The sequence below is a fragment of the Leptonychotes weddellii genome, chromosome 8 (genome assembly GCF_054177405.1).
Source record: "Leptonychotes weddellii isolate Sample4059 chromosome 8, ASM5417740v2, whole genome shotgun sequence".
Classification (NCBI taxonomy): Eukaryota; Metazoa; Chordata; class Mammalia; order Carnivora; family Phocidae; genus Leptonychotes; species Leptonychotes weddellii.
This window is the reverse complement of record NC_138376.1, coordinates 1317641-1343147: the sequence shown is the minus strand read 5'-3', so window position 1 is coordinate 1343147 and position 25507 is coordinate 1317641. Positions and strand designations below refer to the sequence as shown.

The window sequence follows — 25507 nt, the reverse complement described above, 5'->3', positions numbered from 1 at the left end:
AATAAAAGACTGAGAGCAAATGAAACAATATAAAAAATGTTTTGAGATCTCAAAGTATTAGAGAAGCACTTAAGTGTTTTTAATAATTTTTTTTTTTATTTTGAGATCATTGTGGATTCACATACAGTTGTAAGAAATAATACAGAAAGATCCCATACGCTTTACCATTTTCCCCAAAGGTAACATCTTGCAAAACAATGTTACAACCAGAATATTGACATTCAAACAGTCAGGATCCAGAACATTTCCAACAGCCTGAGGACTCCTCATGTTGCCCTTTTATGACCACACCCACTTCCCTCCTATGCCAATTCCCTCCTTAGCCCCTGGCAACCACTAATCTCTCGGCCCGTTTCTGTAGTTTCACCATTTCAAGAATGTTACATAAATGGAATCATACTGTATGTAACCTTTGGGACTTTTTTTCACTCCAAAATTCTCTGCAAATTTATCCAGATTCTTCTAGGTATCCATAGTTGATTTCCTTTTATTGCTGAGCAGTATTCCATGGCAGGGATGTTTAACCCATTCACTCCTTGAAGGACATCTGGATTTTTTCCTAGGTTTTGGCTATGATGAATAAAGTTGGTATAAACATCCACACACAGTTGAAGGAGGGGAAACATAATTTTCCCTCCACCCTCTTAAGTTCTTAGCTGAGGCCCTCCCACCACCCATTATGAAAGACAGTTGAACAAAAGTAAAAGAAACAGAAGTTTAATAACATGTATACCTTTGTATACATGGGAGAGAACCAGGAATACTATGTAAATATCATGTATACAGAAGATATACATGCTGTCAAACTTCTGTTTCTTTTTCTTTTGCTAATTTGTCTTTTATTGCAGGGAGGTCTCAGCCAAGAATCTAGAAGGATAGAGGGACAATTATTTTTCTTTCCCTACATAGTTACTTGCGTGAACATAAGTCTTTACTTCTCTGGGATAAATGCCAAGGAGGGCAATGGTTGGTCTCATGGTGATGTCATTTTTAGTTTTTAAAAAAAAATGACAAAGTATTTCCAGAGGGGCTGTATTACCTCCCCACCAGCAATGTATGAGTGTATTAGTCTGCTGGGGCTGCTGTAGGGTAATTTCTGTTGTTCTGTCTTCAGTTCACAGATTCTTTCCTCTGTCCCTTGCATTCTGCTGCTGAGCCCAGGCTCTGAGATTTTTATTCTGGTTATTGAATTTTTCAATTCTAAAATTTTAATTTTGTATTCCTTTACATTTTTTCTTTCTTTTTTCTGATGCTTTTTTTTTTTTTTTTGCTGAGGCTTTCTATTTTTCATTTGTTTCAAGCATGTTCACAATTGTCATTGAAGCATTTTTAAGATGGCTGCTTTAAAATCTCTGTCAGATGATCCTAACATCCCTTTCATCTTGTTATTGGACTTTGTTGAATGTCTTACTCGGTTTGAGATTTTTCCAGTTTTTGGTTTGACAAGTGATTTTCAACGGAAATCTGGACATTATGTGCTTTGTGTTATGAGACTCTGGCTCTTACTTAAACCCTCCCTTGTAATTGGCTTTCTCTACCCCCAGGGAAAGTAGGGGGGCTCATTACTGCCAGGTGGACAGTCCAAAAGTCCAGGATCCCCCACTCAGCCCCCACTGACACCAGAGGTAGGGAGTATCTTATTTCTGCTGGGAGGTGGTGACAATTCTGGTCCCATGTGGTCTCCACTGGCCCAGAGATGGATGGAGGCAGGACCCAGCTACCACTGGGCAGTGACGGAAGTCCTGTTCTTCACTAGGCTCCTCTAACACCACCCCAGCAGCCAGGGAGAGGGAGAGATATTGCTGGGTGGGGGTACGAGTCCCAGCTTCCTGCTTGATCTTTGCTGCCCTGGGTAGTAGTGAGGCTACAGTTTTGTGTGGTGTGTGGCTAACGGACAGTAGTCATCATCTAGAAGTGTTTTGTCACGCGAGGCTGTCCCTCTGATGGTCTTCTGGCCAGAGAGAGCAGCTTTTCTTAGTTTTCTGTATGCACCCACTGGCGTTTCGGGCTTCCAGCTTATGTAGCTCCAAGTATAGGACACAGGAGGCCATTCCTCCAGCCCCAGGGTCCCTAGCCAGGTTCCTTCCTTTCTCCACCTTTCAGATTCTTCTTCTGTTTATTTTATGTATAATGTGCAGGGGTTGTGGTTGCCCTTAGCAATGAAAGGATGGAGATAGGTACCTCTTTCCAGAAACTCTGTTAAGTTTTTATATTATTATTGATATTAATAGAGTACCATAAGATATTTATATAATTCATATACTATTTATAACATATTGTATTATTATTTATTTATGCTATACATATATTGTGTTTATATGATCCTACATTCACTTATATTTGTTAGTACATATACCATGAAAGCAAACATTATTCTTACTAACTGCAATGACCCCTCAGTCTTTTCCTCCTCTCCATCAGTGTGTCATAGATTTTCTAGGTCTTATGTCCCTTTGAGAACATGAATATTCCATGGACTCCCTTCCCAAACTGGGAAGGACAGCCACTTCCAGCTGCCAGACAAGGTGACAGAGGCCCACGCCCAGCACCAGAGATGTTGCTGCCCGGGGACCAGCATCCTTGACCATCAGCTGTCTTGTGCTGCCAACGACACTCCTTATTTGCATGGACGGGGGACCAAGACCCCCTTTTAAAAGATGACTCGCATCAGAAAACTGCTGTAGAAACTGCAGGGGATGCCACCTATGAGCTCTTGAAGAGTTAAATATGTTACAATAATAACTGGTACGTTGGTCAGGTTTCTGCAGAGAAACAGAACCAGTAGGATGTTTATGTTATAGAAAGAGGTTCATTTTAAGAAGTCGGCTCACATGATTGTGACAGCTCAGTGAGTCCAGAATCTGATAGGGGAAGCTGACCGACTGGAGACCCAGGAAGGAGTGATAATTTGAGTCCAAAGGCAGTCTGCTGGGAAACCGGGAAGAACTGATGTTGCAAAGAAAATCTGAAGGCAGCATGGTGTCAAAATTCTCTCTCATCCCCTGGAGATCAGCCCTCTTCTCTATTCAAGACTTCACTTGATTGTATGAAGCTCACTCACATTATGGAGGGCAGTCTGCTTGACTCAAAGTCCACCGATTTAAATGTCAATCCCACCCAAAAACATCCTCAGAGAAACAACCAGGATAATGTTTGACCAAACATCCAGGCACCATGGCCCATTCAAGTTGAAACATAAAATGCACCATCACAACTGGTAAATATTTTTAACCTACGAAAAAATGCCTAAACAAGGCCAAGACACCCAGAGATGTCTATCTTTGCTAAAGTGTTTCTCCTTGAATGAAATACAACTTTTCCCTCCTGGTCTCAGTAAATTTTTTTGTGAAAGCAGTTCCTCATCCTCCAGGTCCTGGATCCAACTGGTTAAAGGTAACCAGTTATTGGATCCATCAGAATGGCCCACATCAGTTGTAATCTCATATCTTTTGCCCAAATAAAAATTAGATTTTGTTTGTTGATCTGCATACTCATCTGACAGCACAGATGTAAATTTTGGCAAACACAGCCAACAGATGTCTTACCAAAGAAAATGAAAAGCTGATACCTGCTAAATGTCCCATTCATCTCACACATCACGTCTTGTACACCACATCTCATGCGAAACAGCGGTGTGCTTTATTCACCTATGATAGTGAAGCTTCCATAACTAAAGGTTTGGATCACTTTTCAGTTTCTCAAAATTTGCAGAAACAATGAGATTTTTTGACCGTATAGAAATGAAAGGATCTGGCCTCTTTAAACACGTGCCTACAGGATGACTATCGCTGCTGCTGGCCACAGAAAAGATGTAAAAATATTTGTCTTTTGTAAAATCACAAAATCAGATTTTCAAATTTGGGCACAAGGAGAATTGCCTCCTTTATTTTAGGAATACATTGAGGATGAGAATGTAGAAAAAGATTCCAGCAAAGCAGAAATATAGATGCTCCAAAACTGGCTGACGGTCTTTGAAGAGGGCATATAAAGACTAGGATAAAGGATGAACCAACCGGATGAGCCAGAGTTGTTCCATGTCACGTGCAGATGGACACAAAAAACTCATACAGTGAAAAAATGACTCCATTTTGGGGAAATAAGACTGGTTCGCACAGACCTTTAAAAAGACATCACCACAAAGAGCAGTCACATTAAATGGGACTTTCTCATTTCTTTACTAAAGCTGTAACTTATTTGGAATCCAACTTTTATTGTACAAGTTCAAATTATGTCTGTGCTTTAAACCATTTTCCCCAAGAAAAAGGGGTTGAGCTACAATAGTGTCGTGTGCTATGGAATGTTTTTAACCAGTGGACATTTCTGACATGGAGATGATCCGACGAAGTTACGGATGCAGAAGACCTGATGTCAAACAGCTGGTCAACCCAAACAAGATGGAAAGTAGGTGGACACTTTTGCAGAGCTAGAAAGTAAGTCCCACCCGTCCAGGAACCTGCTGTTGCTATTAAGTAAAATCCTGAGGATTCCATGCTCAGTGTTATTGAGAGGACATTTAGTTGGAGGTCATCACACTGAACTGACACAAAGCAGTGTAATACAGGCTTGAGAGGAACAGAGCTGCATGTCAACGTGAATTTTCTCTTAACTGGTCTTGGTTTTACCACTACATTAAAGAAAAGAAGAATGTCCTAAGGGCTGCAAGCAGTTCAGTGAAATATTACGGGAAAAGGAAACAAAAAGTAAAAATATCCTACAGTATCATGGGACAGAAAAAAAAAAGTCATCACTTTTTATTAAATATAGGTAACATGTTTACTTTGTCCTATTGTATTTGTTTTCCTTTTAAAAAATATTACATGTATGTACTTGATGCATACACAGTCACATAATCTACTACAAAACTGAAATATCAAATAAGAAGTTTAAGTTTCTCTGTCAGAGGACAGAAACATTATAAAAGTATTGTTGTATTTCCTCACATGTACTATTTGTTTAATTAGTTCTCCTATTAATCGCTCATGCCTCCAGTTTTAACTAGTCCTATTGTTTTGATTAAGTAACAGTATTTATGCAACAGAACAGCGAATAGAAGGATACAATTTCAAATAAACACCTGCTTTCCATATTTTTATGTTACAGTAATGATACATATGTGCACGATCATTCCTTTTGTATTTCGTGACGATGGCCGTTCCTTTCGCCCCGGAATGGCTCTGTCCGAGGGCGCCCTCTGAGCGGCTGCAGACGCTCGCGCTCCCCGTCGGCCAGAGCCCGGAACGGCCCGGGCCCGGGCCCGGGGGAGCGGGCGGGCGCCCTTCCCACCGCGAGGGGGCGCGCGCTCCCTCCTCGCGCCGAGCCCGGGACGTCGGGGGCCAAGTCTGTGTGCGGGACCCGCTCGCGCGCCCGCGCGCGGACGGAGGAGGCGCCCCCCGCAGGTGGAGCGCGGGGCCCGCGGTCCTAAGCGCTGCCGCCCGCGCCCCGGGCCGCGCTCCGAGCCTCCGGGAAGGGCGCGCGGCGGGCGGCGGGGAGCGCACCCCCTGGGCGCCCCGCAGCACCTGCTCCCGCGGCGCCGGGGTCGGCGGATTGGGGGTGAGAACCGGGGGCTGCCGAGAAACGGCGGGGCTGGCGGCTGGTGTCGCTGCCCCTCGGCTTCCGTGGAGACCCGGAGCCCGAGGGGAGCGCCCCTCCCTCGTCGCCGCGCCTCCCGGGCCGCTCACTGGCCCCGGGACCCGCAGGCAGGAAGGGCGCCGACTTGACATTTTCCGTGTTTGCGGATTGGAGTCCACGTCTGCGAAATCAAGTCGGCTGCGTCTCGGGAAAAAAGGCGTTGCTGCCGCCCGGCCTCGAACCGGGGCCCCTTCGCGTGCGAGGCGAACGGGATAACCGCTACGCCACGGGACGGCTCGCGCCCCGGCCGCCGCGGGGCGCCCGTGAGCGGGCCCACGTGGCGAGGCGGCTCGGCCCCCGGGCCTGGCTCGTCGGCCCCCGGGCGGCTCGGAGAGGCTCGCAGCGGGGCCGCGCTCTCCCTTCCGCTTACAGAGAGCCGAAACCCTCGTGTCCGAGCAAAAGCTTCCCCCGGGGCCGCAGCTCTTGCGCCAACGTCAGGCGTGAAAAGCCAGGCAGCGCCCCGGAGTACGGCGGCGGGGTCGGGCTAATAACAGAAGGTTTTACTTAAACAAATGATGAAACTTGACGGACAGCACTGTATAATCTAAGGAGAACAGCATAATGATTGGACTCACACGTACTGTCAAATGACGACCACAACCCGAGAATTTGATCCCAAGACCTCCGCGTGCCCTCGACGCCGTCTCTCTGCCCCTGCGACGGAGCCGCATACTCCTCTCTTGGCGACAGCAAATGACTCTCTGGGAACCAGAATTGAGCGGCTTGAGCTCAGGAGGCGGTCAGAAGCCACGAGCACTTTCTGCCACAGCCTCTGCCTTTGCAGGTAACTGACTAGAAGTAGTCGTGTGGCTCCATCTCACTACCAGGCTTCTGAGACCCGTAAGGGGGCAGGTGAAATACCTCGAGAACACCATCGCTGGCCAGCAATGCGAATGCAGAAAGCCTTTGTCCTCAAGGAACTCAGAGTCTAGTAGTTAGTTTTCCTTACAGAAGCATGATCTCTTTGTTCTGCTGTTCTATTGCCCAAACTCACAGCTGGTACAAACAGGAATCAAGACAAGATTATGTCACCTCCCTCTCGAATCTCATGCTCTCCCCATCACAGTTGAACTGGACACACGTTAAAGAAAAAAAAAAATTAATATGAGGTATTATGCCAACCAAATTGGCAACATTTGGCAACAAAATGTAATGCCACAGTTGCTCTTGATGAGACTCAGACTGAGAACAAGTCTTTCTAAATTCGTTGTGAAATGACTCCAGTAAAAATGAACCGACTCAGGTAAAAGATAAATTCCTATCTTGGGGAATGGGTAAGGATAGGATAGTAAAAAAGGAAAGGAGTAAATTGCATAATAATTTAGTGGTATGTGGGTCTGTATTTTAATCAGAGATTTTGCTGAAAGTCAAAAATATTGCAGACTTTGTTTTCTGGAATGAGATAAGCTTAGAAGAGGGGAACTATCACCTGTCTCAACCATATTTAGGGAAATTATTCTACACTTCCAGATTACAACCCCCTAGTGCTAAATGGTAGAAGCGGTCCTTTGAGCCCAGCCTTAAGAGGTTAGTGTCCTCTTGTCTGAGATATTTGTAGTGGCCTCTTTGAGGCACTTATCTGCTAAGCTCAGCTGATACTCTCTAGCATCTATCACTACCACCTCTCTCCTCTCTCGAGACTCCAGAGGGCCAAGTACAAAGTGTGACCCATGGGGAGGTGTGATCCACATCAAAATAATTGCATGATTTCCCAAATTTATATTGACAGAAACCCGGGCAAGTGTGAATGGGAATGGATCTTAAGTGAATAGGATCAAGGTGGCAGGAATATAAAGTTGCATCAGACCAAGCTCACTGACATAGTCTTACTTGGCAGAGGTACCCAGTTCAGTGTTTCAACTCAAGGACCTGGGAACAGCTCTAAATTTTTATTCATTAAAAAAAGTATAATTAATAAATGATTAATATATGGACCCAAAGTTAGGACGAACCAACACAATGAAATTGAAACATCAGTATTTCCTTAGTGTATGCAGAGCAAACTAGAGGCGTAAGGAGATTGAAATTCTAGAATGAATGTATCGTGGGCTTCTCCAGAGGGACTTTCACCAAGGTTGTGAGAAGGAAATTCATGAGGAGAGCCTCAGCATGCCCGATTTGCTCTGCGGTGACTTTTCCTCATAGGCCAGAAATTACAGGGGTTCCTGCTACCACTAAACTGGAATCCCTGAACATAATGGACATGATTGGATCACAGGGTGATAGGAGCCAAGTGTTGGCAAGGAATTGCCAAAGACTAGATGGGTGTTGTTACGAACTCAAAATTCACATGTTCAATTCCTAACCCCTAATGTGACTGTATTTGGAAATAGGAACTTTCAGGAGGTAAATAAGGTTAAATGAGGTCATAAGGGTGGGGCCCTCATCCGATTGGACTGGTTTCCTTATATGAAGACAAAGACATACCAGAAATCTCTCTCCGAGTCTGCGCAGAGGAAAGACCATGTGAGGACAAGACAGGACCTGTGTCCTTTTACCAAAGTGACTGTGCATTAGGGGAAAGGAAATAGAATTTTCTAGGATTACTAGAAAATGGCTGGCATTGATTCCTAGAGGACAAAGCATCACTGCTGTCCACCAAGCAAGGCAGAGACTCAATGACTCAATGACGTTTGCTTCTGGTCCATTTCACTGTGGGCACAGTGGGTCCCTAAACCCACCCTGAGATCATTTCCCTAACTCCAGACAGTATCTTTAGCATCGTTTCTTTTATTTATTTTGAGAGAGAGAATGCCAAGCAGACTCCTCTTGGGGCATGCAGCCAGATCCAGGACTGGATCCCATGACCCTGGGAGCATGACCTCAGTCGAAATCAAGAGTCGGACGCTTAACCGGCTGAGCCACACAGGCGTCCCTACTATTGTTTCTGTGACTGATGGAGGGAATGCTATTACGGCAGAAAAGGCCAAGGGGAAGCCACTAGAAATTCCTCTAACCGTGACAATAGTAAACCCAGAGCAGCGCGGCTGTTCTTGGAGGGGTAGCAGGGCGTGGTGCCAACATCAGGGACTGGAAAGATGCAGGGGCGGAGATTGCCTCCATATCTTCTTTCGGCTTTCCTATTCAGCTGTCGGCGCTCTATGGAGAATGACAGTGAGCTGCTGCAAATTCAGTCAAGGACTATTCCAGTTGTATCTGCTCTTCGGGTGTCGTGTCCTCAGCGGAGAAAATCGGCACGTGCGCGGGCACGCAGTACACAGCTATGGATGAGGTCCGTGCTCTTTTCTCTGTCCTGAACCCTAAAACCCATCGGAAGCAGTGGGCTTTCAGCGGGCTGAACCAGCAGTCCCCCTCATCCGCCCGACCTCACGGGTGTATCTGTACTCCAGTCCCATGTTATAAATGAGTCGCAGAGACCCCTCACCATGTCACCATGTTCTAACGTGGAAAGCTGATCTCTGTCTTACATACGGACATCTCAGGCAAATGTACATCACGCAAACCGCTCACAAGGGCAATGGATCTGCCTTTCCAGAACGGCTCAGTCTTGTCGGCCTCTCTTGTGTCTCCATCCCAGCCGTAGTCCCCTTGGGCTGCTATAACAAAGACTCCAGAGACTTGGTGGCCGAAATGACAAGCATTTACCTCTCGAGGTTCTGGGAGGTGGGAAGTCCAAGCTCAAGCATGTGCAGATTCTGAGTCTGGGGAAAGTTTGCCTCCTGGCCTCGTGGCTCCTGGAGGGCAGACTCCTCACTGTGTCTTCACATGCAGGAAAGAACTCTCCACGGTCTCCTTGATAAGCACCTTCTCCCATTCTTGGGGGCTCCGCCCTCAGGACCTGATCACCTCCCAAAGGCCCCCCCCCTCCAAACACCATCATCCTATTGGGGATTAGGTTTCAAGATACCAATTTTGGAGGAGCACAAGCAGTTTATAGCAACCCCCAAAACATCCCCTTCCTTTTCTGACTTCAAACCATGTTTGTCCGGAGTAAGTTCACATGGACGTCCTGTGGAGGGAGGCCAGTGGCTCAAGGGGTCACAGGTCTGACTGGGGTCACAGGTCACTCCTGGCTGTCTGGTTTCTTTCCTCTCTCTTGTGAAAAACATCTTTCTTCCTATGTTGTTCAAAGAAGTGATACTGAACTGTGATGCTCAGTCTGACGCTGAAATAGAGGAAGTTATCCTGAGTTGATTCGGCACATCCGGACCTACTGGGGTCCGCTAAGTCTGAAGGTCTTGAGAGACAACAAAGGAGCCATCTTCTAAGATTTCTTTTTACCTCCCACTTCTTCCTGACATTGAGAAAGGACGTTGACTGAGAAAGTCTCTAGGACAAATTTCGAAATCAAAGACGCTCTAAAGAAAATTATAATAATTTACCAGTCCTTTCTCTACCAACTCTACCCCCATTGGGCAGCATCCACATGCATTGGGCTTCTCAGAGCTCCCCATCCAGGGGGTCAATGCTGGAAGGAAGAGAAAAGAGCATCTCCTGGGGGGTGTCGATGGGCGCAAGAAAGCGGCAAGTTCCCAGTGGCACAGAGTCTGAGAAGCCGTTTGGGATTGAGGAGAATCTCTGACAAAAATTAAACTCCCCAGGAGGAAGCAGGAAGGAAGGGATGAGCTGTGACAGATTTTGGATGGTGTCCTTTTAACCAAATGTCCTTGTTTCTCTGTTTTTTTTCCTTAGGGACTCCTGAATTCCTTGGTAGAGTAGAAGGATTAGGAGAAAATCAAGATCTAGGTAAGAATCACAGACATTTCAAAGGAGCCTTTGATTTGTGGATGGACTCGATAGTCTTCATCCCAAGATTACTTGAGTCTCCAAAGGGTTCTGTCAAAGGCCTGAGAATCAAACCAATGAAACTGCCCCACGGCTAGCCTTGGTTGGTCCCGGGTCTGTTGCAGAGCTGTGGACTGGGTAAATGGCAAAGCTGAGGGCGGGGACTGGAGATTGCTACAGAGTTACTCCACTCAGTGCTCTTTGCCCCTAAAGCCAAACAGGATTTCCTGTAAAAACAACTCCTGGAAACTGTACGTTGTAAGAACTACACTCTGGCCCAGACCAAAAATACTGCTTTCTCTGCAAAAACAAAATACATACACAAAAAAACAGATTTTGCAAGTTGTTACTCCTAGATCCAAAGGAGGAAGTTTACACTATTTAAATTCTGTGAATTTGGACAAAATAGTCCAAGATTGCACTGTGGAGAGAGGACTTCTTCCGCTTCTCCCAGAACACCCTAGAGCAAATCAAGACAGCTCCCCTCACCAAGCTTTGAAATCAGGGTGTGCATTCCAGGTCTCGCTGGCCCTGAGTAGGGCCAAGCTAGAACCCCATTCCAGAGCCTTCTTGCCTTGTTGCCTCAGGCTTCTTGACTGACTCCAGACTGACTCCAAATTGCAATTCACTCGCTCTGGGGCTCCTGGTGAGGCCTCCTTCGGAGCCCTCGTGTTGCTGAGTTCCAGAAAGGAAGCTCTCCGTTCACCATTCAGAGGAGGCCTCTGGTAAAAACAGTTCCTGTCCCCCTCCTCATTCGTAGTGTTTTCTTGAGCTCTTATGTAATATTTTTTAGTAGGTACGTCCAAAGTCTAAAATGGCATGCAGTAACTTTCTCCTTCCTGCTCCTGAACAATTCCATCTCCTCAGTCTCCAGCCCCTCAACTGGTTACTGTTGTCATGAGTTGACTGATTACCCTTGAGAGATTTTTTTTTTTTGTAAAATGCATATGTAATCTAACACAAATATACTTCCAGTGGTAGCATTCTATGCAGATTGCTCTGACTGTTGTTTTTATTTTAAAATATATGTATGTACACAATGAACTTTCTCATTTTCTTTTAAATATGCATAGCACTCCACTGTGTAATTATGGCATGATTTATCTAATTAAATAATTCTGAATAATTAGGTTTTTCCCAATCTTGTTATTACCGTTAATGCTGCAGAGAGTAGACTTAAGCACAGTATAACCTCTCAGGTGTGCAAGCAGATCCTGTGTATGTGTGGAAATGCTGTATCAAAGGGTATTTGCGTTTGGAACATTGGTCGGTGCTGACGACTTGTCCTCCACATCAGCAAAGCCCAGTATTTTCTGTGGAGAGCACAACTGAATAGGATTCTGGATACAACTCCTCACTTCATTTCCTGCCAACTATGAAGTAAAACCAGGCAACCCATGAAGACTGTAGAAAAATGCTGAAAATCAAGGATTCTTGTGATGCTGGAATATTGCCTTCTCTCGGAGGGGTGAGATTTTGCGGCCTGGGGCCTGGCAGCATGGGGTTGGGTTGGAGGGAGCTGGGCAAGGGCTGGGTGGAGAGACCTGACGAAGGGGCTCGGGTGTGATTTCTTTCTGTGTCCCGCTTGAAGTGAACATGCCAAATGAGCAGAAGCAACCAGCATTGGTAAGACCGGACTGTAAGCGGGGCCTTGTACGAATGTGTATTCTAATGTATAAACTCCCCGCCCGCGCAGGGCTGTGATGGCCGAGTGGTTAAGGCGTTGGACTCGAAATCCAATGGGGTTTCCCGCGCAGGTTCAAATCCTGCTCACAGCGCTTCGTGGTGCTTTTTCTATCCCAACTACAAAATGAAATTCTCACCAACAGCTCTATTTTCAGCTTTTCATCTTACTCCGCAAACTGGAAAGTAGGAAGGCAGCTTCCCTTCCAGAGGTCTGTGTTGATTTGCCCCCCGCCTTTCTGAAGCACCGCTCGGTGTATCTCGGCACTTGGACCCTTCGCCGAGCCCAGCGCCGGCCATCCCCCCCTCCACCCCCTCGTGCGCGGGCGCTGCCTCTTTAGGCCCCGGCAAGCAAAGCCTGGGATTCCGCGCTCAGAATAGCTGCTTGTCCTGTACTGGGATTATGAAATCTGGAGGCAGACCCCAGGGGCAAAGAGAACCAGGAAATTTTCTTTTTAAAACTCTTTAATGAAATACCCCGTGCTGATAATAGAAATGTAGGCAAGCTTCCTCAAAGAGTTCTCTGGTATTTAAAAAAAGAAAAAGGAAAAGCAAGCAAACAAACCTAAAACAGGCTGGTGGAAAACGTAAAGGTCTAGGATCATAAAGATCCATTCGTGCGTGCGTGTGCGCGCGCCAAGCGCTCTTTAAAGCATCGTACAGAAATGAGGAAATCGAAGCAAAGAGAAAATAACGATTTGGCCAAGGCAGTAAGTGGAGTGGGGCAGGAGTTGGGTGCACCCTGGCTGCCCGAGGACCCAAGCCCCTCTGCTTCTCGCCCTCAGAGGAGAGGACCGGCCTCACTTACAGATGCTTTGTGTTTCCAAGCGTCTATTCCGCCTGTATCGAGCACTTTAATACACCTAGCCGATTTACGTAATAATGACGGGTGGTCTTTAATTCTATAATTATAAATCCAAACTTCTAAGTTCCTATGTGAATTGGGTTCTTCAAATATTTACCTTGAATTCTTGCCAAACAGTGGCCTAATTTGGGAGGGTGGGTGTTTCTGAATGTCTGTTCTGCTGCATAGAGTCTGAAATCATCTCCTCCAGCACGTTTTGGCTCTTTGGGGAGTGCAGTGGAAAACATATGATTAATAACTCAGTAGTGCATTTTATTCCACTTTCCTTGTCATTATATCAAAGTTTTAAATGATGTGGATTACTAAAAATTGATCCACACATAGCCTCAGTATTAAGTACATAAGAAAAGTGCGATTGCTTGGAACACTACATCTAAAACGAATGATGTAATGTATGGTGATTAACATAACAATAAAAAAATTTTTTAAAAATGCGATTGCTGATGGACCAGTGGACCGACTGCATAAACTACTGAAGCGTTCACAGGTAGGAACAATAGAAACAAGCATGCACATAAATGAAAAAAAACAATGCAAGCGACTTTCTGTCACACACATGATGTTTCAAGGCAGGAAATCCTTTCAGAAATGCAACTATTTTACCGGAATGTAACTCATGCAAGCTAATCCCAATCAGTCCGCTTTACCGGAAACCACAGGTCTCTCTCCTTCGGCTCACTTCTGCCTACATCAGGAAGCAACTCAGTGATTCTAATGAATAATAAATAATCAACACCTCTTAACCAGGGGGGCCAGTGGCGCAATGGATAACGCGTCTGACTACGGATCAGAAGATTCTAGGTTCGACTCCTGGCTGGCTCGACCTTCCTTTTTTTTTTCTCTCTCTCTCTCTTTTTTTTCTCTCTCGAAAGAATGTCTTTCTGTGTTTCTTCAAGTTGGTAAGAGAAGCAAACTCTCAAAAAATGTCTTTCTACACGTGCACGTTCTTCAAATTGGTAAGAGAAACAAACTCTCAAAGTGCTTTGGAAGGTAATTCATCCCATCTGGCTCCTCACCTCGGGGGCAGCCCTGGCTATCCGGTAAATCGGAATGAGGGCTCAAATCGTCTCTCTTCCTCAAGTTCCTTTTGCCATACTGACAGTTGACTGAAAGATCTTTGGAAAGACAACTTCAAGAATCACATGAGGTATATTACTCGGCCATAAAAAGGAATGTTCTGATACATGCTACAACCTGGATGAACCTTGAAGACATCTGCTGAGTGAAAGAAGCCAGACGCAAAAGGCCACAGGGTATGATTCCATTTATAGGAAATGTCCAGAATTGGCACATCCACAGAGATGGTAGCTGCCAGGATCTGGGAAAGGTGGAAAGGTACAGAATTTGCTGGGGGGTGATGGAAATCTTTTGCAGTTAGATAAGGGTGATGGTTGCACAAATCGGGATGCACTAAAAACCACTGAATTGTACACTTTTCTGTGAATTTTATGGTATGTAAATTATACCTTAATATTTAAAAATCAAAGAAGCGTCAAAGAAAAAAAAAATACAAACCAGTATTTTCTTCACGGAGTTTCCCCCCGTTGGGCAGGGCTCTCTCTCTCCTGCACACTTTCTGTCCCTGAGCATCGGTCCCGGAGGAGGGAGGAGGGACATCCACTGGAGAAACGTCGAACCAAGAAAGACGCGGCTGTGGACAAACGAAATCAGAGCCTCGCTTAGACCCTCAGTTCGCCGATCTCCGCAAAGATCCACGTTCCCACCCACGGAAGCGACTCGGCCTCCCTGTCCCCGCCCCGCCCCGCGGTGTGGCCCGCAGCGCCGGCGCCTCCCCGCGGAGGACGGACCCTAGGAAACTGTTCAGGGTCGTAAAGGATCCTAGACAGACGTGGAGCAGACAAGAGGCCGAGGATGTTAGGGAGACGAGGGAGCAGCAGCCTTTGGCGGGGTCTCTCCAAACAGGGGGGCCTCCTCTGCAGGTGCACCTGCGCGCGACCCCTGGGACAGCGTGGGGGGTGGGCGTGAACACAGACGAGCGAAAGAGACCTTCAGGGGCGGACATACACGTCTTCATCTTACAAAAATGGGCTGGCGCCGGACAGCGTGCGTTGTGAGGGGGCGCTGGGGAGCCTGCCACGCGTCCAGACCCGGCTGGATACACGGTCTGTCCAGCTGAAAGCGAATTAAAAGGTGGGGAAGGACGGAAGAATGGTCCAAAGGATTTAGAGCTTCCTAAAATAAATGCTTCTTAAATTTTAGCGCGCGGGAAAATCACTGGGAGGGAGGACTAAACGCAGTTTTCTGGGCCTGGCTCCCGGAGATGCCACATGGGGTCCTGGGATGCAGCCGGCGAAGTTTAAGCAACGGGATGCTGGCGCGACGGGCCCGCGGACCGTACTTCACTGCTGGACTCGTGCGTTGTAGTTTATCTCCCGCTTTTTACCGCTAACACCAACACGGAACTTGCACGGTAGAGTGAAAAAACAGCGTCCGTACGGAGAGGAAAATCACTACTTTAGCACTATTCCACTAGGCTGGAACCAAGGTAACTAATTTTTTCCCAAGGTAATTAATTTTAAGGTAACCGACCGTGTCTACTCTCAAGATTTTTGTTTTCCTCAAGATTTTTGTTAGAAACGTGTAAATTTCATCGAATACTTCCCCCCTCCCTTTTTTGGTGGCTCGTTTTAGAAAGAAGTCCATTTCCATCTCCCCCTCAAACAAAAAGACCTTTGATATAATAATCACACTCTTGAACCTAAAGGAGAAAACTTAGGCTTTTTTTTTTTTTTTAAATCTGCAGTTTGGGAACTTCTCTTCCCCATAAAAACATCAACAGAGATTATTTGGTGAAGAAAAATTTTTTTCGTTTTTCCCCAGAATGTTCTAGAGCCGCACTGTCCAAAACAATAGCCATTAGCACATGTTTCTAAAAATTAATTCCAAAAAAAAAAAAAAAAAAGGTGAGATTTCTTATTCATGGGTTTTTTAATTGATTCCATGTTGGATTATAATATTTGGGATATAACATTACAATTAATTACACTTATTTATTTATACTTTTTAAATATGGTTACTTGGAAAATTAAAATTACTTATTATATAGTTTTAAGTCTCACATCTTCTTGTGGCTACTGATGTGGTAACATCAGTAAAGTGCAATTAATTTGCCAGGATGTGGTTCTTTGGGGCAGACTCCGTGGTGGTGTCACATTCCAAAGAATCTGTTTTTTACTCCAAAAAATGCATGTATTCTTCTGCAAAAGCAATTCCTAGTGTGTGAATATGAAAATTTTTCATACTATATTTCTTTACCTGCCTTTTTTTCTATGCAAGAGGGCTCTGTGAGTCGTCGGGTGAAAGAACCTGCTTAGTAAACAGAAGAGTCTGGATTGCAGTTTGGTGAGGCTCTGTCTGCAGGCTTTGTCATTTTGAAAATGTTAGTCCTAGTTTTGTTGAAGACAGTTTGGAGGATTTATTCTTGATGAAACCTGAGTTACTCAATTGTTGTATGATGTGGAAGACTAAAAGCCTGATGTTTACTTTATAGATGCCTTCAGTTTCAGAAGGTGGCGGTAAGAGAAGTTTTCAAAGAAGAGACAGAGACTGGATGGAATGCGTAAAAATTTGCATGAAAAATCACTCCTCACAGCGCATGACTGAAGCACCACAAACTATTTTTAGACACCAGAAAATTCAGAATTCTCGTCTGATGACAATGCCCCTTCCCTATGCAATGAGATTATCAGTGATTTGCTTTGCAATAATTGAAATATTTTGTCTTTGACCTCTGACTTTATCATCTGAGAGCTGGTAATACGGGCTCCAGCAGTTACTGGAAACGCTGTTTTTGATTTTACATGATCCCCGCAACTGCTCTTAATTCTTTCTGCATCCTGGAAGAGTCACCATACGTGATGTCCAGTAACTGTTTGTAAATGGATCAGGGAATATCCAATTTCCTTTCTCCACTTTTTTGGAAGTCAGTAGAATGGAGCTGAGGCGGAGGGGCTAGGAACTCCCCACGGAGAAAACAAACCCCTTCCTCCTGCAATGTCTTTCCAGCGCCCCCTACTGTCAGAATTTCTGTGCCTGCAGGTACAAAAAAAAAAAAAGTGAAGGCCCAGATCCCTTTTCAAAAGGCTGTCTAAAAGGATGAATTTGAGAGTGAGAGGCGTATTTAAATTTTCTCCTGTGTGTCTCCTTTACTCCTTACACAGAACCCTTTGCATTTGTGGTCACCAGACGTGTGGGGTCTTTCCTCCCACCAAGCAATTCTTCAACACTAGCTGATGTCTTGGATTTAACTCAGTTCTGAGACTGTCTATCTGGAGGTCGTGTCAGATCGCACAGGTTACGAGCTCAGTCTCAGGAGACCGCACTCACCTCAGACACCAACGGCAGCTAGTCAGCCCCAGGTGACCCCCAACTCTGTCCGACTTGGCAACAAACTGGAGGTTCCCAGGAGCTCCTCCCCCTTGGATTCCATTATTTGCTAGAACAGTTCACAGAACTCAGGGAACACTTCCATACATCTAGCAGTTCATTACAGGGTGTGATAAAGGATGCAGATGAACAGCCACATGGAGAGATGCATGGGGGCGGGGGCTTCTGAGAGAGTCTCAAGCATAGGAGTGTCTGTCCCTCAGGAGCTGGAGCACATCCCCCCCCACACACCCCCAGTACTTTGGGTTTGTACCTCCAGGTGAGGTGAGTTCACCAACCTGGAAGCTCTCTGAATCCCATACTTTTGGGATTTTTATGGAAGCTTCATCATGTGGTGACTGATCATTAACTCTTCTTTCTTTTCCCTTCTTAAGAGAACTGGGGGAAGGACAGAGCATTCCAAGTTTCTTTTTTTTTTTTAAGGTTTTATTTATGGGACACCTGGGTGGCTCAGTCGTGAAGCGTCTGCCCGATGTGTGACTCGATCCCAGGACCCTGAGATCATGACCTGAGCTAAAGGCAGACGTTCAACGTTCAACAACCTGAGCCACCCAGGCGCCCCAACATTCCAAGTTTCTAATCATGGCTTGGTCTTTCTGGTGACCTTCTAGGAACCCACCCACAGTTGCCTCAGCAGAACAAAAGACGCACCTACCACCCAGAAAATTACAGGAAAGTCATCTCTCTGTAGCCACAAGACGAGGAAAAGAGCAGCCTAGCAAGACAGACAACGTTCAGACAGTAACACTCTACTCCAACAACACACCGCAGAAAACACGGTGTCCCAAACCCCCACTCTCTCATCACCACCTGAAAAGGCCCAGCGGAGAGCTTGGACCCCCACTTCGACCAGCAGTGAGGGTGGTGTTGAAGAAGGCCAAGGGTAAGATTGGCAGTATCAAGACCCATTGCCCAGACCCCACTCCCACATCCAATTCCTGCCAGACCAGAAGCTCAGGGCATTTGCGTGGAGCTCTTAAAGGGGAAATTAACGTCCGATTGACATGGCTGGGCCGTTTGGTTGGGAAAATCTTTCCTGTCAGCATCCATAAGTGGGCTGGGCAGATTTTCAGAAACAAAAATCTTCCAGTCCACTGCAGGATATTACAGTCCTAACTATGAATTGGATCCAAGATAAGACAGAATGGTTCACAGACTGGTATACACCTTTCAGATTTGTTAGTCTTCCAGGCAGGTGAGCTTCTGTTTCACTCACTTCCAAATATTCTGCCACAGTTTGGAGGGGTAGTCTCCCCATATCTTGAAAGTGAGGGAGAGGTTCTACAGCTTGAAATTCCTTAAAAGTGACGTTCAAATAAATTTTGTTCTTTGCCTTACTTTCACTGTCCATGTCTAAATACCTGCAGCCCACAATTTTTTTAATTTAGGGGGTTCGTTTCCACAAGATAAGTTACATTTTTATTTAGCTTTTCCCAATTCTGGCTTACAACAACCCATCCTGTGTATCATGCTAGTCCTTCTGCCATTTGTTTTTCAAAATTTTGGTGCTAGCTCTTTATTTTCCCATTATTGTCCTTGTGCGTTTATGCCTTCAAAACACCCCTTTTCTTTCTTTTTTAGTAGATTTTTGGGTAGAGAGCCATCAAATGCCCATCTTAAATATGCCATCTTTACAAGCAGATCTATCTCTGACTTCCTGTGATTTCTCATCATGCGAGATACCCAGAAGGTCAGTAAAATAATATCATAGATAATGAATAGTATGACACCACTTATGTTCAGATGACAGTCCTACAGGACTCCAGCTTCCAGCTCACATGAAGAAGGCTGGAAAGAGTGTTGCTCCTAACCTAACAGCCAAAAATCTAGATAATTTTAAAAAACCATAATCTTTTTTTTTTTTTAGTGTATTTTTATTGGGTCTTCAAGTCTGGGTCCCACAGTCCTCATCTGATGTCACTCTTAGCTCTGTGGTGATTTCTCCCCTGATGTGCACATAGGGCTTGCCCAAGTAGCCTACTGCAGCCAAGGTTTTATTCCAAAGCTACCTCTCTAAGGTCTAAGGTTACCATGGTAGAGTTTTATACAACAGTTTTCCTTAAAATATTCCACAATTTGTTATTCCCAAACAAAATAAGATTATGCTCCACTCAGAGAAATTGGTTAGTCATTCTGAGGATGTCTAAGAACTATATTACTGCCAAAGAACAACTTTTCTCAGTTCATAATCTTCTGTGAACCCATGAGAGAGCTGAGGTCTCAGAGCAACCAAATAGTTTGAAATCTAAGGAAAACAGGTACTTCCAAGTAGAAATGGGACATGAACACTGGCTCTCCCAAAACCTGCAGGAGGAAGATGGGGCCTCCATGCAAGAGGGTAAGAAAAATCCAGCTAAAAGTCATCATTTTGTAATGAACTGCTAAAGTCCAGGTGTGGGCAGGCAGGGATATATTGGAGGGAGGTTGCACACACTTCACTGAGCACTCACAAGAAAGGCTGGGACAAGGAAAGAGAGCAGAGAAAGCCTCCTTCAGGGGTCCAGGCCTGGCAGAGGGGAGCGTCAGCGCCCAAATAAAGAAGTCCTAAACACTGAGGGAAAAGAGACAAATACTGTTAGAAACTGAAGAAAGTACAAAAGAATAAAACTCTCTCCCCTGGGGGAGTGTCAAAAAACCATATGGGCCCAGAATATTAGAGAATGTCAACTGCCGGGTTGGGGGAGAGGGGGGAAGGAGGAGAGGCTGACTGAGAAAGTCAGACCTCAGAGACCCAGGGTCACAGAATATCACAAGTCTGGGGCTGAACTGTGACAGAAAGCCTCTTGCACAACCCATTGGACGAGCAAACACTAGCTACCAAGAAATGGAAGGGTAGCCCTGGGGGAAGGCAAGAAATCCAAGGAGAGAAACCCTCTCTGAAACTCACACAGAGAAGGCCTAAAGCTGAGGGTAGCACAAAACCACTGAAATAGCGCTCTGAAAAATTCAACCTCACCCTAAACCCAAATAGTGCCAAAAGAATTCAAAGCCAATTGTGCCCAGAAGGAGATCATAGCAACAATAAACCACAAACATATCTCAACTCCTGCTTAGACTGATTCAACCTCACACATCAATAGCTTAGTAAAAGGGACATATCCATCTCCAGCCTAAATACTATTTGCCTCACCGGCTACCATCCTAATACTACGCTAATGAAAAAGCATCAGACACTCATAAACACAAGAAGAGACCATGCACTGTCAAGAGAAAAAGCAATCAACAAAGTGAGATTCAGAGATGTCCCACATAATGGAACTGTCAGAAAGGAAATTTCAAATACCCATGATTATTATGTTAAAGGCTCTAGTGGAAAAGATGGACCACATACATCAGCAGATGAGAAATTTCAGTAGATTGTTGGAAACTGAAAGTCAAATGGATATGCTAAATTAAAACACACACACACACACACACACACGGTAACGGAGCTATAGAATGCCTTTTAATGGCTCACCAGTAGACCCCAGAGATCTGAGGGGAAATTGAAGGAGGGTCAATAGAATCTACCCAACCTGAAACAGCAAGAAAAAAAAGATTGAAAAAAAATCACTGAAGAGTTATTGATCAATGTCAAGTGGTCTAATATGTTTGTAATTGAAATCCCAAATAGCAAAGAAAGAGAGAAAAGAACAGAAGAAATATTTGAAGAGATAATGACTGAGTACTTTCCCAAAATAATGAAATCAAGCCACAGCTCCAAGACCAGAGAATCCTAAGCATTTTATATGTGTGTGGGGGGGGGACCCTATTTACCTCCTATTCAAACTGCTGAAAACAAATAAAAGAGAGAATACTGAAGACAATCAAAGAACAAAATACATATTATATATAGCTGAAAAAGATAAAAGTTACATCAGACTTCTCACCAGAAATTACGTATGTCACAAGACAAGGGAATGACACTTCCAAGTGATGAGAGACCAAAAATCATAATAATTTTAAAAACCCCAAAAAACTGTTAACCCTGAATTCTCTACCAAGCAAAAAATATTTTTCAGAAATGAAGAAGATAGAAATATATGTCCAGACAAAATCTAGCAGACTTGCACCACAGGAGATGTGAGAAGGAATTCAGGACGAAGGAACAGGAAGCCAGAGAGATAGGAAGGACTGAATATCCACAGAAGTGTTTACAATGCAGGCACACAGAAGGCACATTTTCCCCAATTTTAATCACTCTCGATAGGATCGACTGCATAAAGCAGAAGTAGTGACGTGCTGTACTGTAGACACGAGAGCAAATACCACAACGATGGCCCAAAGCAGAGAGGGCTAGTCTGTTGCTGCAAGCTGCTCACCCAAGCAGCCGCGGAATATGCCATTTGAAAGGAGACCCAGGCTAACTGTAGGTGTGTCTAGAAAACCCTTGGGAAACCAGTCCAGATCATTTTAAAAGACATGAAAAAAAAAAAAAAAGACATGAAAAACAATTTTATCTTCACAATAGTGTAGTGAAGATAAAATTAAACCATGTAAAATGCTCATAAGTTTCAAAAACAGGAAGAAAGATAAAGGAAAGGAACACCTAGAAACAACTTAAGAAGACAGTGGATTTTAATAGGAATATGTCAGTGATGACATTATATGCCGATTACCTGAATGAACCAATGATAGAGTTTGTCAACTCTTGGATAATAAAACGTCAGACCGAGCTGCAATGCTGGACCAAGTCCCAGCTCTTAACAAGGGAATTCTAATCTCACACCTACCGGGAGTGGGGTTCGAACCCACGCGGGCACATGCCCATTGGATCTTAAGTCCAACGCCTTAACCACTCGGCCATCCCGGTGGCACATGTAAACCTTCTTGTCAAAATTACTAAGTTAGAATTCAGAGAATTCCTAGTCCCTAGAAGGTTATGAATATACCTGGGAAATCAGGTGACCAGGCTTTAATGTGTGGGGAGGAAACAAGTCCTTAAAATGCTTCTTGGGGGAGAAAAAACACTAACGGAAATGTTTATTTTCAACAATTATTCTAATCACTAATTTGTACCATACATTATAATGGGTGTTAGGAAAAGACTGAAACATCCCTGATCTCGCAGACTTGCATTAAAATGAGAAATATTGTGACAGAAAAAGCACATGATGTTACCGGAATACTCACGTTGTCAGATTCAACTCACTTTGTCACCACTTATGCTCAAGAGAAGACCCTTCTTTTAGTGGATTTGGAAAGAAAACCACAAAGGAAAGGGAGTGGAGTAAGAGGTGGAGAAAATGCAGCCGCATGAACTATTTCTCATAACTCTACAAAGGTGGTGTCTACACTGCTCATTACTCATCAGACAACACTGGTTTGCCTGCTGAATCTAAGCCCCCGTTCCAAACCCATGACTCTGACTGTCCAGGTGAGGATTTTGAGTCTGGAACCAGAGGACAGTTAATATTGAGACAAACTACCCTTACAGTAAGTTTAGAAAACCCTACTGCACACATATGGAGTTTGGAGTTTAACACGTGATACTGGTTTTAATAAGGAAGTATTGTAACCAAGAGTTCTAACTCTCCACTAATGAAATCTCTTTCCTGAGTACCTACCATGTGCTAGGCACTGAGTCAGGTGCACATAATCTACTAAGTCAGTAAGACACTCAAACACTTCAGTCAAGGGACTGGGTTTAAGAACTCATTAAAGCAGGTTCCAGATGGGCATTTGGGGGGTTGTATTGAAAGTTTGTGATGGCTTCTAGAATCCCCGACAGGTTCCTTTTTTCTCCACATTCCTGCCAACACTTGTTAGTTCTTATCTTTTTCGTAATAACCATTCTGACAGGTGTGAGGTGATAGCTCACCGTGGTTTTGATTTGCATTTCCCTGATGATGAGTGGTGTTGAGCATCGTGTCATGTGTCTGTTGGCCATCTGGATGTCTTCTTTGGAAAAATGTCTCTTCAGATCCTCTGCCCACTTTATTTGTTTTCTTTATATTAGTTGTATGAGTTCATAAAGAATGTTTTTGGATATTCACCCCGTATCAGACACACGGTCTGCAAATATTTTCTCCCATTCCATAGGTTGCCTTTTTATTTTTTTGGTGGTTTCCTTTGCTGTGCAGAAGATTTTAATTTGATATAGTCCTACTTGTTTATTTTTGCTTTTGTTGCCTCTATTATTGTGATTCTTAACAAAGAGTAGAAATATCTATAGAGTTTATAAAATATACTCAGAGAGTGTAAATACCTAAATGTGAGAGGTAAAAATTAAAGAAATGTATGTAGAGAAATGTCTTTGTGACCCAGAGGTCAGAGAGGACTTAACAAAAATTCTAAAAGCACAAACAGTTGGTATAGTTTACCTTATCCAAATCAAAAGTATGTTCAATGAAGGCCACAATGGAAAATCAATGGACAGGTAGAAGATATGTGAAACATTTAACAATGACAGCTTCATCCATGTTATGTAGTAAGAAGCCATGAAAATCCGCAAAATCAGGCAGAAAATTCAACATAAAATGGGTGAAGAATAGGAACAGGATGCTCATCAAAGCCAAGATAAAGAAGAATCTGAAAAGATTAACAAAGATTTAAAACATTTAGTATTATTAGTAATGTATGAAAATGCAAAATGATTGAGATTTTACTCTACCTACATTGAATTTGAAGAATTAGAAGCCTGGATGTGTCCATTATTGCAGGTGTGAGGATATCCGAATCCACGTGTCCTGCTGATGGAAGTTTATGCTGATGCGGCCACCCTGGAGAGCAGTCTAATAATTTTAACTCAAGATTAATCAAATCCAATGATGCAGATATTCTGCTCCTAGGTGTATATGATTCTCATTCCTCATCGCCCCCAAAAATCTCAGAAAGGCACAGATTGAGTCATAAGTGGATGTTAATTGCAGCATTATTTTTGGTCCTTCAGAATCAGACTCAACCTTGACGCCATCATTGGTAATGGGTAATAGATGATGAATAGTAGACAGGTAAGCGTGGTAAAAGCATAATGATGAATATTATGAAACTATGAGGTGTAATAGACTAGATGTTCATGTAACAACACTTGTGAACCTTAAAAAGAAAGGTTTTTTAAAAAGATACCTAATAAACTTTTGTCCTTCATCACAGTAATCATTCTGCTCCCTGGTTTTCAAAACCTTACTGTTGCTCTGCACTTTTCCTCTTTTTGTCCTTGTGCATTTAAGCCTTCAAACACTCCTGATGCCCTTTCTAGCATAGTTTGGGATGGAGAGAAAGCAAATGTTGTGCTTAATTTTCCATAATTATAATCAGGTCCCTCTCTGACTGACAATGATTTTTCATCACTACGGAACCCAAAGGGTTCCTGAAATAGTGGGTGGTGCTAGGGAGCCACCATTTATATTGGGATCAAAATACTAAAGAGGCTAGAGAAGAATTTTTTATGTCGGATTTCCCCATTTCTCATTTCACCACTGACCATTTCAATCTAATGGGGTTAAACTAAAGGAATAAAAGTCATGTAGGACATCATCAGAACTTCATTTGCAAGCTGCTTGCTACTTCTGATGACTCGTCCTAAATTCCGACACATGCTGACTGGACTACCACTGTCCTTCCTCCAGGACTCCTCGCTGGTGAGTAGCCCATGAATTAGTTTTTTTCTGCCGTGTTTTTTAAACTTTCCCAAACCCATTCAGGCGATTTGTTTCTTGCTGTACATTTTTGCATGAGCACTGCCCATCTTTCGTTTTCAAATCTCAAGAAAGTGTCTTAGGAGTGTTAAAAGCAGGTGTCTGAATGAATCTCACCACGACCAAGATCCCGACAGGCTGCCAGCATGAGAAAAAAACACTCGAGTGGGTGTCCTGTCTGATGGGATTTCAATTCTCCAGATCCTTCAGCTTCAAAAAGAAAGGAGCCTGTGGGCCTTTTGTCCCCCTGGCAGGGAGAAGAACGTTTGGTACCCTGCCTCCCCCAGGCAGTCAAAAGAAAGTGAGCCCAACCTGTCCGGGGACGACGGCTTGTCCCTGCTGCCCAGCCCTTCACCAAGGCTAGCGTTGGGATGCTGGGCATCCCACTCCACCTGTGGTTCCCCATCGCGTGGTCCAGCGACAAGTCCTGGGCTCACCAGCTGGCTCTGGTTCCTACAGGACAATCTTCAGTCATCGAGAGATGAAGGACAGGGCGTCTTACAAGCTCCGAGACACGAGCCTGGGACAGATGAAGACATTTCCCGGGCGTCTGCTGCAG

At 44.4% G+C, this 25507-nt stretch overlaps 1 long non-coding RNA gene and 3 other non-coding genes across 4 annotated transcripts; 3 read left to right on the top strand and 1 right to left on the bottom strand.

Annotated features, from left to right (window-relative positions):
• The first annotated feature begins 6225 nt into the window (after positions 1–6225).
• On the top strand, positions 6226–11414 carry LOC145722912 (uncharacterized). The gene is made up of 2 exons (XR_014147463.1): positions 6226–6412; positions 10282–11414. It is a non-coding gene; the product is annotated as an uncharacterized LOC145722912 (long non-coding RNA).
• A 657-nt stretch (positions 11415–12071) lies between these two features.
• TRNAS-CGA (transfer RNA serine (anticodon CGA)) lies at positions 12072–12152 on the top strand. The gene has a single exon. It is a non-coding gene; the product is annotated as a tRNA-Ser (tRNA).
• Positions 12153–13671: 1519 nt separating this feature from the next.
• On the top strand, positions 13672–13744 carry TRNAR-ACG (transfer RNA arginine (anticodon ACG)). Its single transcript has one exon. It is a non-coding gene; the product is annotated as a tRNA-Arg (tRNA).
• An 8294-nt stretch (positions 13745–22038) lies between these two features.
• Positions 22039–22121, bottom strand: TRNAL-UAA (transfer RNA leucine (anticodon UAA)). Its single transcript has one exon. It is a non-coding gene; the product is annotated as a tRNA-Leu (tRNA).
• Positions 22122–25507: the final 3386 nt, after the last annotated feature.